The sequence below is a fragment of the Schistocerca serialis genome, unplaced genomic scaffold, assembly GCF_023864345.2.
Source record: "Schistocerca serialis cubense isolate TAMUIC-IGC-003099 unplaced genomic scaffold, iqSchSeri2.2 HiC_scaffold_1362, whole genome shotgun sequence".
In the NCBI taxonomy this organism is placed as follows: Eukaryota; Metazoa; Arthropoda; class Insecta; order Orthoptera; family Acrididae; genus Schistocerca; species Schistocerca serialis.
This window is the reverse complement of record NW_026047583.1, coordinates 42,141,825-42,162,063: the sequence shown is the minus strand read 5'-3', so window position 1 is coordinate 42,162,063 and position 20,239 is coordinate 42,141,825. Positions and strand designations below refer to the sequence as shown.

The following is a 20,239-nucleotide window of genomic DNA, read 5'->3' as shown; positions in this document are numbered from 1 at the left end:
GGCAACATAGAGACAGGGTTTCTGTTATTTACGTAAAAGCATACTAATATCATAATGGTAGTGTTATAAGGTCCTATTAATGTGTGGTCATGACATTTGTTAAATGTCTCACCACATTCCTATTGAAACTATTTACTCTTCTTGTAAATAACACCTATGACAATTTTATACAAATGTCCACTAAGACTTTGCTCGTCAACTTTCATTTAGGTAACAGCGATCTTTAGAAGTATTTAAATCAGTACTGTTAAGAAATACTGACTAGCTTTATTTTCAAGAATCTCAAGTTTAAGTTATACATACTGTTATCCTCCAATAAGAATCATTGGCCGATTCTTCATCTTTGACAGGTTTAGCATGCCTGCAATGCAAAACATTATCTTTTGTATTAACAGATGAAATCCAACTTTTTAAATTTAATAAATGCTTATACAAACATAAAGTTTCTTCAAAAAATGTATTTCTGACAACTTCCTGTCACAGATAATTTTCACTGAATGTTGCAACCCAGTTATATTGCTGATGAGAAGCAAATGTTGATCTTTTCCCTCTCTTCCTTCACCATCTCCTGTTTTCAGAATGAGATTTTCACTCTGCAGCGGAAACGAGGTACTGGCAGAAGTAAAGCTGTGAGTACCGGACGTGAGTCGTGCTTTGGTAGAGCACTTGCCTGCGAAAGGCAAAGGTCCCGAGTTCGAGTCTCGGTCGGGCAAACAGTTTTAATCTTCCAGGAAGTTTCATCTCCTGTTTTGTTCACCTTGACATATTTCTACCAAAAAGACTACCCCAATGGATCCACTGCTTATATTTAACACACAGTAAATTCAGTTCAAATATTTCCTTAACAGAGGATGTGCATTGACGAGCTTGAATTAATCAGAAAAATATAAACAGCTACTAACCATTCCACAGCTCTTACAAAATACTTGCATTAAGTAATCATCAAAGCTACTTTTTGTACAGCAAGAGGACTAACAGTCAAAATGGTGCTATATGCTACAGGCAGTGCAATACAATTTATTTTACTCATTGCTACAGCAATAAATGTACTTATAAAAATATTCAGACTTAGACTATAATCAAATACAGAGAGAGAAAATATTCTAACTAAAGAGATATAGCAGCCATAGGCAGAAACAAATAAAAAAACTGATACTAATCTTAGCTTTGAGGACCAAAAGTTTCTTCATCTGGAAAATGTAAAAAGAGAAATGAGACTGTTCAAGAATTAAGGATGAAAATTCAGGATCTTGAGTCAAGGAAGATGGATGGTTAAATGAATGAAAAAACTAGACTGGACATGATGAAATTGAGTTCAAAAGAGCAGCAGATGATGTAATTTTAAATGCTGAGAAATAAGATCTCTTCAAGAGGAGCCACCAAAAGGTCAAATAAGTGAAAAACAAGCTGAAAATACCGGTAAATGGGCTAAAATGGCGGCAAATAGATAAACGAAACAGAAAGATAGTGCTGAAGAACAGGCAACCAAACAACCACAACAACAACAACAATAATAATAACAGCACATTGTAGCAATATATAATAGCAGTCCCACAACATCTGGAGGAAGATTTTCCACTAACAGAACAATAAATTCATGAAGCCATCAAATCATTCCAACACTTCAAAGCAACAAATGAAGACTCCACTACAGAAAAATTATTGAAATAGTCAGAACACACAAATGATCTACAACTGCTGTTTGAGAACATTTGGAAAGCTGAAGAGATTATGGAAAGCATTAATCCACAGCTATGAAAAAAAGGGGAAACACAAAATGTCAACAGTTGCAGAGATGCCTCACTTCTGCCAGTGGTATACAAAATATTATCAAAAATTCTCTGGACAGAGTTGTAGAAACTTTAGACAAATAACTGGGAGAATCTCAAGGAGCTCTAGAAAGGGAATACCCTGCACAGAACAGATGTTTATTAGAAAATCGATAATTCTCCACATACTGTTAATCACCAAACCTATAATAGTATCATGTATTGGTTTCAAGAAAACATTTGATTTGGTAGGCAGAGAAATTATAGGTAAAATCATCAAAGAATTTTGTGTTAAAGCAAACATAATCCTCAAAACACTAGCAAATAGGATGGCAGAAGCTAAATTTATGGGAGAAGTATCTCAACCATTTGAAATAAAAACTGATGTTAGACAAGGGGACAGTTTATCACCTTTACTGTACACTGCATTCTAGAAAAAATAGAAAGTATCTGGAATTTGGAGAAAAAAAAATCACAAAATTGAACCAATAATTTTAGGATGAAAAACAAATGGAATTAAGGTAAACTGCCTGGCTTCTGCAGATGATTCTGATATACTTTCAAAAAATCTGGCAGACAGTTATTGAAAGATATCTTTTGGAAGAAATAGCAAAGGGAGCTGGTCCCAAAATTTCAGCCGAAAAAACAACATTGATGACAATTTCAAACAATGCATCAACACTCTTAGAAAAACAAAAATGTAAAATAGCATTAGGAAGTAAATTTAAATATATTGGACAAACTGTACAACAAAATGGACTAGAAGAATTAACAGTAGATGCAAGAGTCAGCAAACTGGAGAGAGCAAATCGTTTGACAAAGGATATTTACAACAAGAAAGGTACAACTAAAAAAACAAAACTAAGACAATATCCCACAGTGGTATGACCAGGATGTTTATATGGTTGAGGATGCCTAATGATGAACTATAAGCTGGACAGAACAGAGGTTCCTCAAAGGAGCATTATTAGAAAATAATGGTTGCAATACAAGCTACAGATGGCTGGAAAATGAGAAGTAATGAGGAGATCTACAAAAATTTTGAGAAAATATCAGAAGTAATGGCTAAAAGAAGATTAATCTTTTTTAGAGACCTCTACTGAATGAGTAGTTCTGGAAGAAGGAATCAATGATAGCATGGATTACAGAAATAAGAAAGAAACAACATCAAACAATCAGAAATAATAGAAAGAAACCTTTTTACAGATAAAATACTGAATTTAAAAGGATCATCACCTCTCCAAGATCAAAATTAATTTCATCCCTCTCAATAAGACCGTGAAAACTGGAAATAAAATTCATAAATATGATATTGCGAAGCTCAAAATCAATCAAAACATATTGGAACAATGCCACCAGTAACTGACAGTTGAATCCCATAAATGGGCAGACATTGACTCCATGATCCAACAAGCAGCTAATACTAAAATCCTGACAGCTAAAAAGAGGAATCATACATGGTGGAATGAGGTTTGTGGTGAGGTGGTGGGCCAAACAGCAAGTGCATGGAAAAAGTGGAACTCTACCAGGAGACCTGATGATTTTGATGTATTCCATGAAGTTCGAAAATATGCAGCCAGAACTCTACGAAGGGCTAAGCAGTTGCATGAGAAACAGCAGTTATAACAGATCGATCAGCGTTTCCAGATAAACAATGTCAGAGACTTCTATCAGACGTTCAAATCGAATTTGAAAGGATACCAAGCCCCTAGTTTTTGTTTTAGAGACGAAAATGGAAAGCTCAGTGTTGTGTACATAGTTCCGCGTATTCAGCGCGTACACAAATTTCCCACTAGAGTGAGCCCCGCTAAGCACAACAGCGCAGGCGCAGCACTCGTCCATCTCCGCACTACGAGATGGCGCTGCCACAGAGATGGACCAAATTCTGCTTCCGCCGATTCGCGTATTAATATGTAACACAGCCAATGAGATTGCTGCTAAGATAGAACACTTTCTCCTCGCGCATCACACTTGCGCAGTGATACATGAACGTGCGAGGTATTATAACGAGTGTAAAGACCTTCGACCAGTCAGTCTGCATTTGTCTGCACCAGTCTGCATTAGTCTGTACCAGTCTGCATAGTCTGTACCAGTCTGTACGAGTTCTACAATTGTCTGTACCAGTCCATAGTCAAGATTCAGTCTGCGCCTAATAAGATTACCATATTCCTGTACATTGCCATGAAGATAAATGTATAGACACTTTCGTCAAGTACCCGAGATATATGTGAGAATAAGATTAATGTATCAATACCAAAGGAACTTCAGATTGTCAATTGTAAATAGCATCCAGAACCAAGTTAAGTAATTTTTATATTTGTTATTATTTTAATAAATGTATGTGAAAATTAATCAAGTTCTGTTTAAAGTTGGTCACCGTCAATCTGCTACTCTCAGCGTGCAAGTGGCATTTCTATCGTCTGACCTAATGGCAGAAGATAAATACGCCATGATAAGACCACGAGACATATTGCTGACACTCGCTTGCTTTGTTAGAGCAACAAGTCAAATAATCTGATGGTGTGTGCACTGAAGGTCTTACAGTATGCACACCACACTCGGCCTGACCAACAAAAAAACTGCAAGATAATGTCTCGTTACTTTGAAAACCTACTTAATTGTGATGAACCGAAAGAAAGATTCCCTGTATGTGCCCCAATCCACAAACTACCCCTCATCTCCATCTAGTAAAGAGGAGACCAAAGAGATCATCAACAACTTTAAGAATAATAAGGCAGCTGGAGAGGATTCAATAGTGGTGGAACTACTGAAGCTGGCAAATAATGAAACTCTAGATATACTAGTCCAACTTTTTGAGGAGATCTGGAGAGCTAGGATGATACCAACTGAATGGCAGTCAGCTTTAATCCATCGTCTACACAAAAAAGGTGATAAATAGAATGTCAATAACTATAGGGGTACCTCATTAGTATCTGTTCCATATAAGATTCTCTCGAAAGTGATACAGAATAGAATAGAAGATCATTGTAACCAACTGATTGGGGACTATCAAGCTGGTTTCCAAAAGGGTGATTCTTGCGCAGAACAGATCTTTAACCTGAAGAACATCATGAGGTACAAAAAAAATTGGAAGAAATAACTATGTGGTCATGTTTGTTGATTTTCAGAAAGTATATGACTCCATCGACTGACATGCATTAATGAATATTTTGGAAAAGTTTGGGGTGGATAATACATCAAGAAAGCTGATCAAACAAACTCTTGCTAACACAGTGTCGAAAATTAAACTTATGGGTGAGGTATCTGAACCCTTTACAATCAGAACGGACATAAGACGAGGAGATGGACTATCCCTCTCCTTTTCAATTGTGTCTTGGAAAAGGTCATTCGAGAGTGGAGAAAGTTATTAGCCCAAGAAGAAACAAATGAAGAGTGGTTCAGACTTGGTCCTAAGAACAAAGGGGTGTGCATTGACTGCTTAGATTTTGCGGCTGACCTGGCCATTTTTGCTAACAACATAGAGTCAGCAATCAACAAGATAAATAGGCTGTCAGAAATTGATGAAAAAAGTTAGACTCCAGATCTCTATTCAAAAGACAAAATATATGACGAACATCTGTGATGGACCTGAATGGAAGATAACCAACCTGGGAAAAAATCGGATGAGTTAAGAATTTCAGGTATCTCGGTGAAGTCATCCACCTGGAGAATGGATTAAAAGAAGAAGCAATTGTCGGGATGAGGAAGTTAGACCAAGCATACCAACTGACAAAGAATACTTATAACAAAAAGTCTATGAGTATATGGGCCAAGTTCCAACATTATAATACAGTTGTACAACCTGAGGGCTTATAAGCATCCAAAACTTTGACCACGAATAGACAAGGTCAAGCTGAGTGGCTGGAAAAGCGTGAGTGTAGGATATTAAGGAAAATCCTAAGGTAATAGATGGGTCAATGGACAATGACGAATGAGAGCAAATGAGGACACGTGCAGTGAGACAGAACCTATCACAGCATCCATTACAAAGAAATGATTGTTATTTTATGGTCATCTCATGAAAATGGACGGTGATTGACTAACAAAAAGAATACGGAGTTTCATCCTATCTAAGAAAACGAGGCCGAGATGGTTCAAAGAATGTGAAAAAGATCTTAAGCAGATTGGTATCTCAGAGAGAAATTCCTGAAAGGAACAAATTTAGAAGATTGGTGACCAACTACCAAGGTTTTAACATGGCATCAACATCTGAAAGACAGTGAGGACCATTATCTGAAGAGCATAAAAAGGCACTTCTTGGAGGGGCTCAGAAGATACTGGCAGGAAGTCAAAGCTGGAGCAAGAACAAGACCTGGACACTAGAGTGAAGTCGGTTGTTACCACGCAGTCCATAGAGACTCACCTCAATAAAAAAAATAAGTAAATAAAAATAAAAGGCTTTCAATGCAGAAGAAATAGGGGATTGAGAACAACACGAATAGAATAAAGGGGGAAAAACATGAGGAGGAGATGGGCGAGTACTGGAAAAACAGGAGACGACAAGGGAAGAAGAAGAAGTGAAGTTATTACATGACGAGAGATGGTGATTGGATTTGATTTGATTCAGTTTTTGTTACATACACCGAACAAATGAGATGATTCTCGAGGGTGTGGAACATGTCAGAATGTATAACACAAAACATTTTAATATAATGAATACTTCCCTGATCATTTGTCACGAGATTGTCAAAATAGGTGAATACAATACAATAAACTGGAAAAGCTAATATTTACAGAATTAATACGCTGTCAGAATGAAACATTGTTATGCACTATTAATAAATTTATCATACACAAAATACTTAATATTGACTGTTGCAACCAAGTGCTGTCAAAACTTCAATCTAACATATTTTTACATAAGCTGGCCTTTCAGTCTCTGTTAGGATATTCATCTATAGAGTAGAAGGCATTGCCTATCAAAAAGTCATTCAAACTCTGTTTAAACTGTGCTTTATCTGAAACCAAGTTTTTAATGGGTGCTGGTAATTTATTGAAAATGTGTGTTCCTGAATATTGGACCCCCTTTTGGACCAACATAAGTGATTTTAGGTCTTTATGTAGATTGTTCTTATTCCTAGTATTGATAATATGTATTGAGCTATTTGTTGGAAATATAGATATGTAACTTGCAACAAATTTCATTAAGGAGTAAGTATACTGAGAAGCAATGGTTGGAATTCAAAGTTCCTCGAATAGGTTCTACACAATGTTCTTCAAAGACTGGTCCCAGATACTCCATTGCACCATTCACCGAACCTGATAACCCCGAGCCGTCAGTAACAAAAATTAAGTCTTGCTTAAGAGATTTACAACACTACATGCACTTGTTACCAAAGCCTCATTTACTTTTAGAGCTATCTGTTCCACTTCCTTTTCGGCCCCACTTCTCTCTGTCTTCACTATATCCCATACAGTTCTTATTTTGTTGATACAATTATCTTTTTCTCTTAATAAAGCTACTTCAATTTCTGGATTACTTGATTCAATATTTTGCAGTATTCTTTGTAATGCATTACAATGCTAATATCAGAAATGTTCCTAGATAGTAGATACAGTCTCCTTTTTCCCCACATGATATCTTTATTCCTTGTGTAATCCATGGTTTATCTTTTGACTTCTGTGTGATTTGAGTTACCTTTAGGGGAAAACAATTTTCAAAAGAGGAGGTAACTTTATTAATAAATGCTTTGTATTTTCCATTTGAGTCAGGTAAACATCTCTCCAGTTCATGTCTTTGAGCAATTTCCTGAATTCCTCAATTTCTGGCTTATTTATTATCCTCCTGTACTCAGATTTAATATTTTTTTTATCCTGACAAGTTTCAACATTTAACACAGGATGCTGCACGTTGTGATCAGATAGTCCATTTACTATTGGTTTTGTGATATGACTTTTTTCCCCTAGATTTGTTCATAAAGATATTATCAATAGCAGTCTCAGAGGATTTACATATCCTAGCTGCAAAGTTCACAATAGGAACTAAATTAAATGATAGTGTTAAAAACACCAGCAACCACTATTTCCTCTTCTTTTTTTTTTACACAAGCTATTCCTTTCGCTTTGTGAAATGAAGCACTGCCTAGTTCCAAAACACAGGACTACTATGACAAGGTGAAATGTTCTCAGAGTGCTACATGTATGATAGTAAATGTAATCAGCACTATAGTTGTTTTCTGAGTAGTTATGCTGTGTGTGTTTCATTCAATCAGATGAAATGGAATAAAATCATCTATTTATTGATTTGGGCTCTTTATCACCAAGATACATTCAATGTTGGTTGAGGTTTATCTTTTGAATTCACTCCAGTGTAGATTGTCAAAATTTTATCAGTTGTCAAAGTACTTGTAACACAGTTTTCGAATTTACTGCCATCCAGGAAAGTCTCGCACTCAAATTATTCTCAGAGACTGAGAGCTGGCTGAAACCCAGAGTAGAAAGCTCTGACATATTTAGTGATTAATGGAATATATATCGGAAAGGCAGGTTAGACACTGTAGGAGAGGGAGTGTCCATTGTCTCTATTGAGGTCAAAGCTGATTGTGACAGTGAAGTTATCTGGTTGCATATAACAAGTCTACGTGAAATCAAGTTAATTAATGAATGTTTTAATCAGCCACCCGGTTCTGCTATGACAGTTTTGGAGCCATTCACAGAAAGTCTACAGACAGTAGCACGTCAATACCTAGATCATGCAATACTAGTTGGAGGTTAATTTAGCCTACTGAGTATAGATGGTAGCCTATGGCTTCATTGCAGGGGGTGCAGTCAATCTTGTGAAGCACTTTTGAATGTGGTTTTCAAAAATTGTCTTGAGCACCTAGTTTGGCATGCCACATGCAATGGAAATATCTTAGACCTTGTAGTTACAAACAGGCCAGATATCATCAATGACTTCAGCATAGAGATGGGGATTAATAATCATGATAACATCATAATAACTAAGGTTACAAAAATTAATAAATCAGTCAAGAAGGCTAGGAAAACGTTCATGCCAGAAAGAGCAGATAAGCAGATGTTAGCATCTCACTTAGACAGAACTGACATCACTTAGTTCCATTAAGATGGACGTAGAGAGATTATGGTCAAAGCTTAAACAGATCGTGAATTGCACTCTCAACAAGTCTGTACCTAGTAAACGAATTAAGGATGCAAAAGAGCCACTGTGGTTTAACAATGAAATTCGGAAAATACTGAGGAAGGAAAAGCTACTGCACTCTTGGTTCAAAAGAGAATGCCAAATGGCAACAAGGAAAGGTTACTACCACTGTCATACCTCAGCAAAAGATCTGGCTGAGAAGCAGGGGAAATTATTGTCCTGTGTAAAATCACTAAGTGAGTCAAAGGTTTCCATCATGTCACTTGACCAGTCTGGTGTGGCAGTAGGAGATAAATGTTTTAAATTTTACATTTAAGAAATAATTCATGCAAGAGAATCATATAAACATACCGTCATTTGACAATAGCACAAAGACACCTAACAACAATCACCTGTAAACATGTGCCATGTCAGTGCTCTTGGAAGAGAGCTGTGGCAGTGACACGGCTCTGTTGTTGTTCCTGTGTAGTGATCTGCAAAGACGTGGGGGGGGGGGGGGGGGTAGAGATTCAAGCAGTGATGAAGTACTTCATAAAGATAGGTATGAAAGGACATTCATGCCAATTTCCAGAATACACCAGGGGCTCTGCTCCTTTGTCTTCTACTGTTGCCAAGTGGATAAATGAATTTAAATTTGGTCAGGAGAGCTTAGATGATGATCATCCATGAATAGGTCAGCCAAGATGTGTCACTACTCTAGAAATCATTGCAAAAGTGCGCATAATGATCAAGGAGGATCACCAATTTAGAGTGCATGAAATTGCTCACGCTTGCCAGATGTCATCTGAAAGGTATTCACAAGATGGGTGCCGCGACTCTTGATGCTGGGTCAAAAACACATGAGAATGGACATATCACAACAATGTTTGGCCTGTTTTAGGAGAAACAAACAAGAACTTTTGTGCTGGTTTGTGACCACGAGGAAACTTTGGTTTACTACTATACCCCAGAGACAAAGCAACAATCAAAGCATTGGAAACATGCTGAATCTCCGCCGCCAAACTCCTTCAGCGGGGAAGGACATGGCGTCAGTGTTCTGGGATGCGCCACCAAATTCCTTCAGCGGGGAAGATCATGGCATCAGTGTTCTGGGATGAGAAGGGGATTCTGTTTGTACTTTATCTCCCCACTGGGCAAACAATTACTGGAGAATACTATGCTAACCTTCTGGACAAATTGCAACAAAAGATATGAGAAAAAGGCCAGGTTTAATAAGGAAGAAAGTCATCTAGCATCAAGCCAATGCACGCTCGCACGCATGTGCCATCGCCATGGTAAAATTACACAAACTAAGGTATGAATTGTTGCCACACGTGCCTCTTCCCTAAACTGAAAATTTTTCTTTGTGGATGAAGATTCACTTAAATTAAGAATTGATAGCCTGAGTTGACAACTATTTTGTAGGCCTGGAGGAAAATCATTGTCGAGATGGGATCAAGGTATTGGAACACTGTTGGACCAAGTGAATTAATCTACAAGCAGGGTACATTGAGAAACAAAAAAGTTTCAGTGACATAAGTACTTTTTTTCTATTCTGTTTCAAGAACTTTTCAAACCACCCTCGTAAGCATCCCTGACACCTGAAATAACTAAAAACAAATAAGTCACCAGTTGCAGATGGAATCTCAATTTGGTTTTACAAAGAGTGCTATATGGCACTGGACCCTTACTTAGCTTGTATTTATTGTGAATCTCTCACCCAGCAGAAAGACCTAAGCAACTGGGGAAAAAATACAGAGGCGTCTCCTGTATATACGAAGGGCGAAAGAACAGACCCGCGAAATTACAGACCAATACCCGTAACATCACTTTGCTGCAGAATTCTTGAACATATTCTGGGTTTGAATCTAATCAGTTTCATAGAGACCAATAAGTTTATGTCCACAAATCAGTACAAAGCATCACTCATGGGCAACTCAGCATGCCCTTTTGTCATACAATGTCTGTTCAAAAAATTCCAGAACTTTGTACACAAAATTTTCTATGCTTATCTTTTAGTTACTATGGATTGTCTCCTTCAAAATACTCTACTCCAAAATTGATACACTGCTCCCAATATCATTTCCACTTCCAGGAGCAGTCTTGACACACATCTTGCTGGGTCGCATAAAGTGCCGTCTGCGAATTTTCTTCTATCTCATCTACCATTGCAAAACTTCATCCTTTTCACCTTTGGAAATAAAAAGAAGTCTGCAGAGGTCATACTATTCTCACAAGGAACATCTCAGTCTCATTTGTAAGATCCAAAAAGTTTTTTTGGTCTTGACTCATGAGCGTGGAATGAACTTGCAACACAATGCATTCCAAGATGCTGTGTCATTTCATAACATGATCCAATTGAAATGTTACATTCTTCTACAATCTCTCGGACAGTGAATCTTCGACTGGCACACACAATTTCGTTGACGTTCCTGACACAAGCATCATCAGTGGACATCTAAGAGCGTCCTGAACAAGGATCATGTTTGACTTTTGTAAAGCCATTTTTAAAACGTGTGAATAATATGTAACACCGAGTATGGCTTAAGTACTCATCGCTATAGGCTCCCAGCATCATTTGGTGTGTCTCTGTAAAGGTTTTCTTGAGTTTCACACAAAATTTAATGCAGATGCATTGCTCCTCTAACTTTGCCATCACAAAATTCACAAACCTAGATTCCATATTTCTTGATTTCCGAGAAGCATTTGACATAATGACTCAATGCAGACTTTTAACAAAGGTACAAGCACATGGAATACATTCCCAGACATGTGAGTGGCTCAAAGACTTCTGAAGTAATAGAACCCACTACATTATCCCGACGGTGAGTGTCCATCAGTGACTGGGGTATCATTAGGATCGTTCCAGGGATGTGTGATAGGAGCGCTATTACTCATATTTTCTATGTGCATAACTGATTTGATGGACAAAGTGGACAGTAATCTGTGGTTGTTTGCTGATGATGTTGTGGTGTATGGAAGGTGTCATCGTTGAGTGATTTAGGAGGATAAAAGATGACCTGGACAAAGTTCCCAGTTGGTGTGATAAATGACAGCTAACCCTAAATGTAGAAAAATATAAGTTACTGCAGATGAGTTGGAAAAACAAATCCATAATGCCAGAATCCAGCATTAGTAGTGTCATGAATGAAGAAGTCACATTGTTTCAATATCTGGACGTAACATTGCAATGTGATATGAAATGGAACAAACGGGTGAGGGTCATGGTAGGGAAGGCGAATAATCATCTTTTGTTTGTTGGGTGGATTTTACTACAGTGTGGCTCAGCTGTGATGGACATCACATATAGGATGCTAGTGTGATCTCTTCTTGAGTACAGTTTGAGTGTCTGGTATCCACAAGGGGTCGAATTAAAGCAGACATTGAGGTAATTCAGAGGCAGGATACTAGATTTGTTAACAGTAGGTTGAAACAACAACATACAAGTATTATGGAGATGTTTCTGGAACTCAAATGGGAATCCCTGGAGGGATTTTGAGGAACACTGTGCTGACTGCAGAACAATTCTGCTTGCACCAACATACATTATGCGTAAGGACCACAAAGATAAGAGACAACAAATTAGGACTCATAGAGAGGCATATAGACATTCACTTTTTCCTCACTCAATTGGCAGATGGAACGGGAAAGGAACTGACTACAGTTGAAATAAAATTACTTGATAGTTGGCACTTCAAACGCCAATAAGAGTAGTCAGCGTCACACTTGAACTGTCTGCTGTTGCCAAACTCCACCAAAATTGGCCAGTCACTTCCAATTCCTGGTTCAGCATTCTTTCTTGATGTATTTGTATCCCGAATTACGAGCCCGACACTTTTATTATGTATTTCATGACACGCGATAGCTACACTAAAAACAACACACATTAACAATGCTAATGAAAGACACACATTTCATTCATAGCACTAACCAAACACTACTGAATAACTCAGCACAAGGTGTGATTCAGTATCATACATATAGTTATCATATTCACAGAGATCATCTTACATTAGATAAGCTTTTCACTACACTGCGTGAAACTGAAATTTTTAAGGTTGCAATTCATAGTTGGAACTGGGTCACTACATTCACATATATAAATACTTCATGCAGTGCTGTGGCATAGCACAATGGTTGGCAGATTAATCTAATATGTAGCATGTTGTAGGTTTGAATCTCATCAGTGTAGCAAAATTTTTATTTTTAAATCTAACCAAAAGAGTGTGATTATTATTTTCATTCAATTAATTGGTTTAAATATATTTTTATTTTATTTTTAATAATTTGCTGCATCATTTTTCATCATTGTTTTGACTGTTCTATTTGGTCTTATTTTTCTTCCTGTCATTATTTCTTCATTTGGAATCTGCCTCAGTCATCTATAATCCACGACCAAGTGCCCACATGGACTGTTCACTGGTTTCTAACATGGCAGCATGTGCAGCTAGTGTAAGGATAGTTACAGGTAACAAATGACATGGAGAAATTTCAATTTGCTTTCAGCCCTGAAATTGAGTTTTTGTTGTCGTGAGTTTACCCTTAAGGGTTAGCTTTAATTGCCATGAACAAAGCGATCATGATATTAGTACTGCTGCAGACTGTTGATCACAATTTTCTCAGCTGGGTTAGGACACAAGTTTACAGTCAGGGATACAAAACGGGTCGTCTGCCCCAGTTCAGTCACTGGTCACTTTAAATCAATAGTCGACAGAGTATCCAACATTTCTGACATACCTTGCACCAGCCACTAGAAAAATTGCTCTGTGTTAAACATTTAACATAATTTGTGAAGTGAACTGCTTGTTTGTTGTCACCTGTAACCAAACGGTAGCTGGTAGCCAATGTGGCAACATTATTGCAGCAAGTGATTGATGTCAACTATCAAGTAATTTTATTCAGACTATTGTAGTGAGACAGGGTACCTTCTGCCATGCACCATATGGTGGCTAGTGGAGTATGTATGTAGATGTGGAATCACATCCCATCTGGAAAGTCAGCCCTTGATCTGCAGTTCTGGGTAACTTTCTCAAAATCTACCCTTTTTCCTAGACCTATCCTTCACCCCTCTTCCTTCCACTTCAACCCTTCTGCCTGAAGAATGAGCTACTGGCTCTGAAGCTCGCCTAATTATAATCTTCTTTTATGTGTGTGTTCTGCCGCCACTTAGCAAGTAGGTTGTTTATCTATCCAATTCAATTATCATGTAATCAAAAGCTGCATTTAACACACCAAGTCTCTTTTACCAATCACTTTTAATATGTCCTACAGAATGTACTGTCTATCCTGTCCTTTTTTGAGATTACTGTTTTGTTGTACTTTTCTACAGGCATCATCTTACTTATTAGGAGTCAGTTCCTTCATGTTGTTGTTGTTGTTGTGGTCTTCAGTCCTGAGACTGGTTTAATGCAGCTCTCCATGCTACTCTATCCTGTGCAAGCTTCTTCATCTCCCAGTACCTACTGCAACCTACATCCTTCTGAATCTGCTTAGTGTATTCATCTCTTGGTCTCCCTCTACGATTTTTACCCTCCACGCTGCCCTCCAATGCTAAATTTGTGATCCCTTGATGCCTCAAAACATGTCCTACCAACCGATCTCTTCTTCTAGTCAAGTTGAAGAGCTGCATGTCCTCGGGAAAAATTATGGCTGTAGTTTCCCCTTGCTTTCAGCCGTTCGCAGTACCAGCACAGCAAGGTGTTTTGGTTAATGTTACATGGCCAGATCAGTCAATCATCCAGACTGTTGCCCCTGCAACTACTGAAAAGGCTGCTGCCCCTCTTCAGGAACCACATGTTTATCTGGCCTCTCAACAGAAACCCCTCCGTTGTGGTTGCACCTACGGTACGGCCATCTGTATCGCTGAGGCACGCAAGCCTCCCCACCAACGGTAAGGTCCATGGTTCATGGGGGGAGTTCCTTCACAGTCAACAGTTAAGGAATGGGTGGCTGAATTCATATGTGGCATATGTCTCTGTAAGATGACTCATGAACTACTTCCTAGAATTACAATCAAATATGAAGATGCTGAGAAAGAACACAGTGTGATATTGCAAGATCAGTAATTAAAAAGATGTGCAAAACAGTTGATGCCGTGGCCATACCAGAAAGTGAGTGGCATGTCTGTTGAAGCCTGACTACAACCTAATGTGAAAAACAATTTGGGACAATCTGACACACAACTGATTCTATGCACCAATCTGTTCCCGTGGATGAAATGAAACAGCAGTTGCACAAAAATAGCCAAGGTGACTTAATCGGAGAGAAAGAGTGGTCATTGTTTTCTAGGATGCAAAAGGGATTGTATTTTAGATTAGCTTGCAAGACTGAAACAATACCTCACAAATACTATGCAAGCATTCTGACTCAACCGGATGAAAAAATATGGAGCCAAGACCCAGGGGGAAAAAAAAGTTTATCATCAGTGAAATGCATATGGTCACAAAGGCACTTTCACAATAGGAAAACTGGGAGTTTCAAGTGTGAAGTCTTCAAATATCTATTCCATTCTCCAATTTTTTCACATTCTGACTTTAGCTTCCTCTTCTTTTCTTTTTGTATGAATGATTCACTTAAGACTACATGCGTCACAGCTCAAAACCGTTTTGTGAGTCAACAACTGGATATGTTTTCACTGCTCTGTCTCTTGTAACTCCGTTGGACATGGAGGTAGCAAATGAGGATGTAGGATGTCCATGACATACTGCTGTGCTGTCAGAGTGACCTGAAGTCATATCCGATGCTGCCCCAAACGCCCTCTCCCTATGTCGTTGTCATACTCACTGACAACTGTCATCGCGGGTCTTGTAGAATGTGACTCACTGCTGATCACATGACAGGTGCAGGTGTGAAAGGGTTACAATGTGCTCGGCGTACTTGCAGCAATTCTCCCATGGGCTCGTCAGACACGGTCAACCGGAAGCTTGCTGACAAGCAAGCCGCCCTTACGTACCCAAGCAGTCCAACATGGGGACACTACCACATCTGAATGTCTCACAAATCTGCATACTGCATAATTCAATCAGTCTGGCAAATGGAGACACACAATTAGGCCCCTTCAAATTTTGTTACGTGCTGATAATGCTGACTCACAGAAGTACAGGGCATCTGTGTCCTTCACAGGGATCACTCAACATCTTACGCTCTTCACATCTCTTATAGCTCCTACCATTCACGGTAACAATCCGAGACACAAACAAAGCTAATGCAATCTGGTGACCTTTTTATCCATTTCAGAGAGTTGCGACTCTCATAATTTACCACTGGTATGCACACTCGTGAAACTACGTTGCTTCAGGGAGCTTCCCTTTTTTTTTGCTTCAAGCAGTTTAGTTCTTTGAATCCATTTTTCTTGTAGCTCAGAATAATTATTTTATTGTGTAGCAAACTTACAGGCTAGCATTTTGGCCTGAGCTGTCTGAGTTGGTGGTCATGTGTGTGTGTGGTGTGCTTGCTTGTGTGAATGAATGGTGTGTATTTCTATTTCTTTTTCTGATGAAGGTTGTGGCCAAAAGCTTATGTGTAAGTGTCTTAACTGTGCCTGTCTGCATTTTAACGTGCCATCTTTATGGTAATTAGCACTCTATCTTTTCCTACACTGCAGATATTCCAACCTGTAGTTTCCATTGTTTGAACTTACGGTCTACTGTTTTATGTTGCAGTGCACTTCTACAAGTGTAATACACAAATGTTGCCTTAGGAAAGTGTCACAATAACATCCATGTCTACCGTTTGCTATTTTTTACGAAATAGCACGTCACACTCGAAATTTAACTTAGCCAATGAAATAAGTTTGAAGATTTATTGTGTGTAAGAGACACGAGGGCCCACTGTGTGGGAAATGTGGGAAGTTCTGTGCAGAGACGGAGTTATCCACAGACGCAGTAAGTCTTGGGAGCTATACGGGTGTTTAAACATCGCCACCTGCTGGGATGAGGGGCCACTTACTCTGAGGTGGCGCTGTGCCAGCAACGAGCTCGACCCATTGATTAGCACCACAGATGACAATGAGCAACCAGCTGCTTCTCTGTGCAGAGATATAAAATTTATCGATTTTGGACATCGGGTGACAATCTGTCACATGGAGAACAATGATTACTCTGGCAATTTTAACACTAATCTAGTGTTCTGCAACATATTAATGTGAAATGTTGTCTATGATGTTGAAGAGTTTAAGTTAAACTGATATCTGAGAATTTGTTGTTTTTGTGGCACTATCCGGAAAATGGCCTCTCTTGCAGCTCCAAGCATAAATGTACAGTGAAGAAGAATAATTAGCACAGCACACTGGAACTGAGTAGGGATCCGGTTTACTGCTCGGCCACTAAATTAGCATATTGTGAGTACACCAGAAGAGACGCTGTACACACTTGCATATACTACATACACAAGTACAAGCATCGATCAAGCTACTGTGAAACTGCACTCTGTGTGACTCATCACTACATCAGAATACTGTAAATGTGGTGATTCCAATTTCGTAAGGTCTCTTCCTGTTTGTTTTCATCAGTTGGATCTTATTTTTCAAGTATGTGGGAATCCAATGAGCTGCCTGTTTGGATACATTCTTTCTGTATGTCCCACAAGTTGGATTCTTTGGAGACACATTGTAACAAGAGTTTTTAGGAATTTGCCTGGAGATTTCACACTGGGTTCTGTGTGATGTATTCCATCTTTTATTCTTGGACCTAAGATTTTTACTACAATTTTACATTCTTCTAATTCAGTTTGCTGTTTTCATGTCTTGTGTTGGACAAAGAGTCTCTCTCATGCATAAAGAAATTCTAATTTGATCACTGTTGTGCAATGTTAGATTTTAGAGTTCCAGGAAAAATACTTTTAGTTAACTGAGAGACAGTTTGTATTTTCTGAAGTCTGGATTCTATGCCTTCTTTTCATTATGATGTTCAGTGGTCTTTTTCACCTAATTATTTAAACTCTTTATCACCGAATACTATGTTGTTGCCTATATAAGTTCACCCAGTGCCATTTTGGTATCGTCCATTAATTTTTTATCCAGGTGAAATTATTAGTCCAATTTTCCTAGATTGCTCCCTTAATATTTCAAATTGCTTTAGCACATCAGTGATGTTTTTGTCAATTAGTATTACATCATCGGTATAGGTTACACAATATAATTCTATCTTTAAGTTTACATTCTAGTCAGTGTAATAGTGCACCTGCTCTTCTCCATTATCTTACAATTTTCTTAGGGGCATAGTTGAATAGCAATGTGTTATGGCATCCCATTTTCATATACTTATGTCTGTCTTAAATTACACTGCTTGAAAAAAAGTGAGACACTCAGAAGGTGGGGAGAAAACAAATTGAAACACAGCTAATTTAGAGGGTATGCGATGTTATTTCAGTGATAACAAAACAGAGTCAAATTTACACAGAACTTATCAGTTTGAGCCCACTTATCAACACAGCAATGCACCCTGTCTGGCCTGGACAGTGCGGGAGGATGTCGTAAAGCTGCTGCATACCCTCCTGAGAAAGGTGATCCACAACTGTTGTAACTGGACATTGCAATCATGGATACAGGCAGTGGGATGGAGTTGACGTCCATGTTGGTCCCATAATGTTCTATCGGGGACAGATATGGGGATTTTGCTGGCCACAGGAGTATATCAACATCACGCAGACAACTTAAAGAGACACACACTACATGTGGACAAGCACTGGCCTGTTGAAAAATAGCACCACAATACTATTACACACTGCTGTACCATCAGAGTTCCCTCGGCCATTACAAGCCGTGACCTGAAGTCATACCCAATGGCTCCCCACACCATGGGACTGCTTTGTGACCCCCCCCCCCCCCCAAAATGTGGAAGAATGGGACCTCTCCCCATCTCCCCGGGTCACTGTCGAACTTCTCCACGATAGTCATTTGGAGCAGTGCAGGACTGGGACTCATTAGTGAACATAATGTGACACCATTCATTAGCAGTCCGTACTTCTCGATCATGGCACCACTTCACATGCAGTCATTTGCTTGGGTGTTAATGGCAGCCTATGTGCAGGACGGCAATTCCATAGTCTGGCTGCTCCTAGCTGTATGACACAGCATGTTGCAAGGAGTCTATTACAGTGAACTCCTGTTTATCCTAAATGATCGGGACGGTGGCCGGTTCCGATAACAAAAATTTCAGATAAATCAAAGTCCCCCTGTTTTCACATGTGAACACTCCAAATTGCATCAATATTGCGAAATACGATCGTATAACGTGCGTAGGGTATGTAAAACGTTACTGATATGGTTGCAAATAACCCTGCACTTTTTTACTGAAAAAATTGTGTTGACATGTTAAAAAGGCACCAAACTATGATTGAAAACTCAAAGTTTTTAAGTGCTGTATAGCAAAGCTCGTTTATTTTGCATTCTTACAGAAAAAATCTCTCTTATTTGGCAGCAGGAAATAACAGGAGTTTTAATTTTATTACCTACTCTTTTGAGTAAAAAATAAACTACTGAACAAAATTATGAAACAAATCTAGAGATTACTCAAAGGAACAAAAAGTCTGTCTAGAGGAACTTTCAAGAAAATTAAAAAAAAAAAACTTTTTAAGTTATGGACATAGAAGTTCTAGGATGCTTCATTAGAGTTTATTTTTTGGTAACGAAGTCACAAACGTCTTTTTTTTTTTGTTTTTTTGCTTGAGAAACTATTGCTGCAACAATACATCTCCAACGTTGAAATCAAACTATTTCAAGATAAATCGTCTCCGCCTGTTGGCTGATGTACTCCAGGGCAGTTTGGATCACTTCGTAACAGAATGTGTGAGGAATATTTTTCTCTGATTCATCATCAGAAACATAGTCTTCTGACACTTTATGATCGGTCACAATTTGGACGATTTCATCCTCAGTCACATGAAAAAATGCCATTTTCTATCCACTCTTCAATGTCTTCGAAGTGTGTGTCTTTACAACCAGCTTCTCCAGTAAATTCACCAAAATTATGTCAGCTTGAGTTTCGATGTTGCCTCCTCCTTCCCACCACTTAGGTTGCCTTACGATCTAAGAGTTTTTTCCAAGACCTAACAAGAGGAACTGGAGGAATTAGATTCCAAGCTTCAGCAATCAATGAATGACACTTAAAACATCGATTTTCTTAAGAGCTTCCACAAAATCATCTGCAGCATCAATCACACCTATTAATTATTCCAGCATCTTGCGTCTGTAATGTTTTTCCATCGCCTCAAGAATACCTTGGTCCATCGGTTGACATAGAGATGTGACATTTTGTGGGAGAAATACAACTTTGATATCCCCATCTTGCAGATCACCTGGGTGAGAAGGAGCATTGTCCACAAGAAGTAGCACTTTTCAAGGAAGTCCTTTTCCTTCCATGTAATTTACTACAGTTGGAACAAACTCTGCCTG

General features: G+C 38.6%; 1 pseudogene; it reads right to left on the bottom strand.

Annotated features, from left to right (window-relative positions):
- Positions 1–305: 305 nt before the first annotated feature.
- The window catches only part of LOC126440376 (molybdenum cofactor biosynthesis protein 1-like), a 79,448-nt pseudogene continuing 59,514 nt past the window's right edge, over positions 306–20,239 (bottom strand).